This window comes from Erinaceus europaeus, chromosome 18 (assembly GCF_950295315.1).
Source record: "Erinaceus europaeus chromosome 18, mEriEur2.1, whole genome shotgun sequence".
Classification (NCBI taxonomy): domain Eukaryota; kingdom Metazoa; phylum Chordata; class Mammalia; order Eulipotyphla; family Erinaceidae; genus Erinaceus; species Erinaceus europaeus.
Window position 1 is genome coordinate 12,725,552 of NC_080179.1, and position 8,073 is coordinate 12,733,624.

The following is an 8,073-nucleotide window of genomic DNA, read 5'->3' on the forward strand; positions in this document are numbered from 1 at the left end:
AGCTAGGAACATTCTAGGCTATATCCATTGTCTAACCTGTCTTCCTTGGGTGGTAAAGGATTTTGGTCCAACCTCCCTTCAGAGAATGGGGCAGTGTCTACCACTGTTGATCCACATTGAGGGCAAGGTCTCATGGGGCCACATAAAGGGGTCTATTCAGTTGTTCCTGATGGAGATGACCAGTGATAGTGGAGAGAGGGATCTGTTAGAGGTTCATCATATCTGTGTGAGAATCCCAGGATTCCTTGACTAGGGCCTTGGGGGATAAGGTGGCCTGGTAGTAAGCAAAAGAGCCATCATTAAAGTATGCTGGTCTCTTGAGCAGATAAGAACTTTATTTGCAGCTATGATATTATTTCTTTTATTCAACAGAGAAAAAAATGTAAGAAAACTAACCAAAAAGCCGACATACACAAACACTGTCAAACTCTTAATCAGCCTACAGTATACCTCATTTAAAGTCCTTTAATGAAAATGTTGTTGACATTCTGACTGCAGTTGGACAATAAAATGACCATTATAGTGCACATATGAAATGAAAGTGACAATTTGTCCCTATATTAGCAAAGCGAAAGTTGACTTATATCTTGTCATTCTTTAGAGAAATATAACACTCTCTGAACTTTCTTATTGTTCAAAGTGAGTATAAAATGCACCGGGGCTGCTTTTTTATGCACTTGACCCAGTTTCCAGCCTGGCCCTAAGCACACTGGGGGGAGCAGTGCTGTGAGACCTTCTGACATATGGAATCTTGAAGAACTTCATTGATAAGTAACATTAAAAAGGGGGGGGAGAGTCGGGTGGTAGCGCAGCTGCTTAATTGCATGTGACACGAAGTGCAAGGACTGCTGGAAGGATCCCGGTTCAAGCCCCCGGCTCCCCACCTACAGGGGAGTCGCTTCATAGGCGGTGAAGCAGGTCTGCAGGTGTCTGTCTTTCTCTCCCCCTTTCTGTTTTCCCTTCCTCTCTCCATTTCTCTTTGTCCTATCCAATAACAATGACATCAATAATAACTACAACAATAAAAAAATGAGAAAAAAAGGGGAAATAAATGTTTAAAAAAATGTAGCCCATTCTCCGAAGGAAGATTGGACCAAAATACTCTACCGCTCAAGGAAGATGGATCCTGACATGAGTGCAGCCTAGACTGTTCGTAACCGTGACCACAGAATGTGAGCTCAGACCTACAGGGATACAGAGGTTACATAGGCTTCTGCAATGAAATTGAACTGATGGGGTTTACAGTTAACAACATTTATATATTTTCCCGTATTTGGGAGCTTCTCTCTGCCGTGATCCAGCTTTCTAGTCCTTTTTCCAACTCTGACACCATCTCCCAAGACAATACCTTCGGCCCACCTGCATGTGAGCTATCCGGCTCAGGCAAAAACTAGTAAAAGTATGGGCCCCTTGGATTATACCTAAAATAGAGGAACTGGCTTTTTCCAAAATGGAGACCCCCAAATCTCATCTGCAATATTCTTGCCTTTAGGTTCCTGATTATTTAATAACTTGCTCCCCTTTATATCCTAATGCTTTTTCAAACACCATGTTCCAGATGCTACCATGATGCCAACCTGACTTCCCTGGGCAGACGACCTCACCAGTAAACCCTGGAACCCTGCATCTCCAGAGCCCTGTCCACTAGGGAAAGATAGAAACAGGCTGGGAGTATGGATCCACCTGCCAGTGACCATGTTCAGTGGAGAAACAATTACAGAAGCCAGACCTTCCACCTTCTGCACCCCATAATGACTCTGGGTCCAGAGGGCTAAAGCGGAGGAAAGCTTTCAAGGGAGGAGATGGGATACTACAGAGTTCTGGTGGTGGGAACTGTGTGGAACTGTACTCTCTTATCCTATGGTCTTATCAATATTTCCATTTTATAAATAAATTTAAAAATATAGCACTGTAAACCAGGCTGTCAACATGTCCACCCACATATTATCTGTTTATAGAGCACTAAGTAGTGGCGTTAGCAATTTAAAATGCTTATCCTTCATTATATTAAATTGAACAAGTATATTAAATTGAAGCCTAATTGCTTTTCTATTATGTATGGTCTTCTGAACAGTTTATATAAATTAGTGTTTTCTTTTGTATTAACAGTTCATTTGTTTATTTATTTGATAGAACAGAGAGAAATTGACAGTCTCTTTCCCTTATTCAGCTTCTTCAGTCCTTATTTTAGATAAGTTTAGCTTTGGAGTGAATGAGAGAAGTATAATAGGAAGTAGGTGAGGAGAGTATCTAAGTCTAAGTAGACAGTATTTCATTAGGAACTGTATGGTGTCTTTATAGGTCTTTCTACTTGCTTGCTGCATATACTGACCCACTGCAGACTATTGTGTACTTTTGCTTTCAGGCCTACATTTTGCCCTAATTTATGGATACATGTGAACATATGCCCTATCTCATGGGAATTGGTCTTTATCTAGGTTTTGGGACTTTGTTAGGAAGTGAACCACCTGAAATGGAAGTAGAGAATCCTATGAAATGAAAGATCTCACCCGAGTAATGAGGTTGAAGAGTTGACATTCCATGCCTGATGTCTCCGGACATAGTCTAAAGTGAAGTATGCTGAGGTGGTACTCGTTGCATTGATTAGGCTGGGATTGGCAGATGCAGTATCATTTGGTATGACTTGAAAGAAAGAAAGTGACTCCCACCTTAGAGGTTCCAGGACTGGGAGAAATATAGGCTCTGTAGAGGAAGCAGAAGGCTCCTGCTGTCTTATGGTTTAAGAAGGCAATAGATAGTTATTGCTGTAATCAGATTATTTGGCAGTTGGATTAACTTTGAAAATCTCTTTGATATGTTTTGCTGTATCATATACAACATCACTATAATTTATGTCATTGGACATTATTTGTATATAGCTATGTCTTATAGAGTAATACCACCAGTTACTTCTGTTCTGTAAATCCCATCGATTTGATATGATCTGTGACCTATTGTTGCCTGAGATACAAATATCAGCCATGTTGGAATCAATTTAGATGTCTTTCTGAGAGCAGGGCATCACATTTCCTGAACCCACACCATCACAGTGGAAAGTGTTGGCCAGCGCAAAGAGCATTTCTATAGGTCCATGTTTATCCTGTGAGAGCTCTCCAGACTGATCTCCACAGAGGTAGGACTGATTTACATTCTGAGTAGCAGTGCAGAAGGGTTCCTCTGTTCCCACAGCCTCTCCAGCATTTGTTGCTCTTCTTTTTGATGTATGCCATTCTCACAGGGGTGAAGTGGTATATCAATGTTGTCTTTCTTTGCATTTCTCTGATAATCAGCAACCTGGAGCAATTTTTCATGTGTTTGTCAGCCTTTTGGATCACTTCTGTAGTGAATGTTCTGTTCATATCCTTGGCCTATTTTTGAATGGGGTCTTTTGTATCTTTGTTGCTAAGTTTGCTCAGCTCTTTGTATATTTTGGTGATTAGTCTCTTGTCTGATGTATTGCATGTGAAGATCTTCCATTCTTTCTGTGAGGGGTCTCTTTGTTTGTGTGATGGTTTCTTTGGCTGTGCAGAAGCTTTTCAATTTGATGTAGTCTCATTGGTTTGTTTCTGCTTTAGTCGTCCTTGCAATTGGGTTTGTTTCATCAAAGATGCCCCTGAGGTTTAAGTGGGAAAGTGTTCCACCAATGTTTTCCTCTAAGTATTTGATAGTTTCTGGTCTAACATCCAGGTCCTTGATCCATTTGGAGTTGACTTTTGTTTCTGGTGAGATAAAGTGGTTCACATTCATTCTATGTAGGGCCTTCGTCCTCTCGTTCCCCAGTGCCTGCAGGAAGAGTCTCTCATCCCTGCTGTCCTTTTATCTTTCTTTCCACTGATTGAAATTTCTCCCCACATATGTCCTTATGGAAAATTTTAATGACTGGCTTACTTAACACACTTTGAGAGGCCAGATATAGTTTATAATCAAGGCAAAGGAAAATGAAAAAAAAATTATCAGTCCAGCTTAGGAGAGGAGTAGAGACCCTTATTGCACTAGCCCACACTACTCATGAAGCTTCCCCTTGGAGGTGGGCTCCAGGGGTGTGGCGAGCCCTGGTCCTGGCACGTGCTCTTGTGTCTTGTCTGCTGGGTTGGTTACCCCTGCACCCTACTAAGAGGTATTGACTATCCCAGGCTTATGGAAACTGATGGAGGCCCACCCAGGCCATGGGAGAGCTGAGAGCCAGGGAGGAAGTGCCCTGACTTTGGGGGAAGCTCAGTCGGAGACAAAGCAGAGGCCATGTCATCAGTGAGGGAGGCCTGCATGTCATGGCCACTGTGATGTGTGTGTGCAGCAGGCTCGGTGCCTCCAGACACTGTGAGCTCTGGCTGCCCCTCCCTTGAGAATGCAGACTCTAGGTTGGGGCAGGAAGCCAGGTGGGCAGTGCTGGGCAGGGCCTGTAGCTGGGGTGACCCCCAGGGGCGCAAATGAAAAGAAAGCACCAAAAGTAGACCAATGCAAAATCACAATTTATTTCACATTCTATTAATGCATAATCACAATTTATTTCACATTCAGGGAGGCCCCCTATGGGGCAGCGGGGTCTTCAGCGGCAGACAGTTCAGAGGCAGCAGGGACCCTGGCCTCAGCGGGATGCAGGGAGCATCTCTCTCTCAGCTCTCGGCCTCCACCTGCAGAGGAGACAACAGGCCTCTGAGATCTGCATTTAGGGGTGACCTCCCCCCCCCATGCCCACTAACTCACCAGGCCATGCGAGGGGCCCTGTTTGCTCATGTCCTGAGCGGGTGGACACGTGTCCTGCCACCCTTGTGGGGACCCAGACAGCAGCCGCAACAAAGCCGCAGGAGACGGTTCAGCAGCCTGCGGGCTGCCCCATGGCGGATGGGGATCAAGGTGGCGGAGGGGCTGCTGGCCTGTGCGCCCTGGCCCGAGGGGGGGCAGCTCTCCTCCCCAGGTGCTGGGGCTGCTGCAGAGGAGGGGGAGGGGCCGGAGGCAGGGCAGCTGCCTTGTAGTGTGTTGGGAGGCACCGCTGGGGGGGCCAGGCTGGGGGTGGACATGGACTTGAAGACAGGGAGACTGCAGCACTTGGGGGGTTGGCCAGGCTCCGGGGCCTCGTCTTCCTCCCAGGAGCCGGTGCGCAGAGCTGCTGGGGCAGACACACACCTCCTCCTGCTCCTGCTCCTGCTCCTGCTCCTGCTCCTGCTCCTGCTCCTGCTCCTGCTCCTGCTCCTGCTCCTGCTCCTGCTCCTGCTGGCCCTCTTCTTCATACTTGGCAGCAGGCTGGAAGGAATGGACTGGTCAGCTGGGGCTGGCTCATCGGAGGAGGTGGGTTCCCTGTAGGCTTCCATGGGTCCCATGCCCTGGGTCACCCATGGGTGGCTCAGGATCTCTGGCCAGCCAATTCGCTCCTTGGGGTCAGAGTTGAGCATGCGGTGCAGCAGGTGTCGGAGCTCCTGGGAGAGCCGGGGCTTCCTTCTGAATAGAGTCCAGATGGGTCGTTCCTCTGGCAGGTGACCTTTCACCATTTCATACAACACCACCCCCAGGCTCCAGATGTCCACCCCGGGGCCGTAGGTGCCCCCCGTCACTATCTCGGGCGCCATGTAGCCCAAGGTGCCCTGCAGGCTGTCCATGGACTGCTGAAGAAAATGGCCACTCAGGCCAAAGTCCATGATCTTGACCCGGTTCAGGCTTTGCACGAGAATATTCTCAGGTTTCAGGTCCCTGTGAGCGATTCCTTTGGAGTGGCAATATTCCACAGCCGAGGCCAACTGGCGGAACACCCTTCTGGCCTCCTCCTCCCTCATGGGGCCCTTGCGGCAGAGATAGTCCCGCAGGTCTCCCCCCCTCACGTAGGGCATGACCAGCTGCAGTTGGAATGCCCTCTCTATGGTGCCCAGCAGGGGCAAGATGTTGGGGTGGCTCAGACCTCGCATGACGTTGCACTCGTGATGCGCCATCTCCAGGCCTGTCTGCCCCAGCATCTTCATCTTCTTGATGACCACTTTTCTGCCGCTGTGACGATGGCGGGCCAGCACGACGACAGAGAAGCTGCCGGCCCCAAGGGTGCTCAGGACACAGAAGTCGTCCTCGGCCATTCCCTCTCCCAATGGAGAGGTCTTAGGCCGAGCCATAGACCTATCTACACTCACTGTAGACTAACTAGGAACTCTAAGATAGGACTGTTGCTACCAAAAAACAACAAGCAAGATCTAACTTACCTTCTACTCTTACTGGCTCTACCCAAAACAGGGGTAGTCAAACTAGAATGCGCTAGGGCTATCCTAGATAACTAAGGGGAGGGGCGTGAACAAGGGAAGGGGGAAATGGCAAAGAGGAGAGTAAAGGGGGGGGAGGAGAGTGTGGGGTAAGGGAAAGGAGTGGGGAGAGGGGTAATGGGAGTGGGTATCAGGTAAAGTGCAGGGATAGGGAGAGGGGAATCAAAAGAGCGAGAACCAAGAGCGAGAGCGAGAGCGAGTGTGTGGGAGTGGTGGTGCGTAAGCTAGCTGGGGAGTCCGCCACAGGTCACTACCAAGAGCTTCCAGGGCATATGGACAGGAGACCCCCCTCAGACGCGGCTTTTTATAGGTTTCTGGTTGGTCACAATGGCTCCCAAGAGGACACACCAGCAGGGCGGGGCAGTCGTGGCCAGGAGGTCACAGCAGAAGGGTGCGTCAGTGAGGGGCAGTGGTCACCGGGAGGTCAGCCACAGGTCTTCCCCTTCATGGTAGAAAACCTAATGCCTTTATTCCCATAGGGGCCTGGGTGTGGTCCTTACATGACCCTAGGACCCAAAATCCTGTGTTTGTCTGGGAGTGCCTAGAGATTAGTAGTTACTGAATAAAATCTGTAGGACCTTTAGGACACTTTCCATATCCATTGGGAAAAATATCTGTGATCACCTTTGCCTGAAAACCTCTGCCTCTATTTGAATGAAATGGCTCCATCACACTGAAATCCATGCCCGTCTTTAGGACATTTAGGGAACATAGGAAAGATGGCAAATAAGTAAGTTGACGCCAGTTTGCCCAGCATGTCGTCACTCCTTGTGGGTGTTGCATGGGTACGTGAGCGGAAGGTGTGTTTATCTCTTCTGAGATGCACAGTTCAGTAGATATCAATTAGGTCCATTTCATCTATGGTTTCATTTAAGAGCACTCTCCCCCTAGTGATTTGATTTGTTTTGTCCTGATGATCTGTCTGCTGTGAGTGGTGTCTTCAAAGCTCCTACTATGATTGTTACTGTTCATATCTCCCTCAAGTTCAGTTAAGTCCTTGTTTGATCTATTTGGGTGCACTTGAGTTTGGGGCATATATTTTTATGACAGTTACGTCTTTTTGTTGGGTTAGCCCACTGACCACCGTGTAATGTCCCTCTCTGTTCCTTTCTTTACATCTGAACATCTGTTTTATCAGAAGGCAGAGCAGCTGTCCCTTCCCTCCTGTTGTGAATTAGTGTCTTAGAATAGCTGGCTGCAGCCTGGGGCATGAGGTTTCCATTTCTCTTTTCTTTAGATGTGTATTTCCCGAAGAAAAGTGCCGGATGGATCCTGTTTTTTACTCCATTCAGCTGCTCGGAGACTTTTGAAAAGTGAATTTAGGCCGTTCACATTTAGGGTCTTCATTGCTCTGTGTGGTTTATTTATGTCCATTCTGATTCCGAGGCTGTCTTAATTGTTGATTCTTTGCCTATTTGTTTCCACCTGTCCTTTTCTGTAGGTGAGTTTCTCCGATGAGTTCCTCACTGATTTCTCTTGTGTTTTCTGTACATCTCTGTTCCTGGTGTTTCTTCTGGTTACCATCAGTTGAATAGCTAGCACTTTGTATGTGAGAAAGTCGTGTTTAAATTGATCTCAGCTAGCAAACATTTGGTAGAAAGGCTTTGTCCTTTAATTCCTTTTCTTGCTTGATTAATGTTTCCTCTGTTTCTAGTCTACTGCTGCCCACCTCACTGAGAATGTGCATTCCTTTGCTTCCGCCTTTCTCATGGATAATTTGTATAAGGTGAGGTTGAGGTGAGCAAGTGCCTGTAGCTTTGGGATATTTGAAGAGACCATTATTTACCCCTCATACGTGAAAGACAGCTTTGCAGGCTGCCAAATTCCTGGTTGG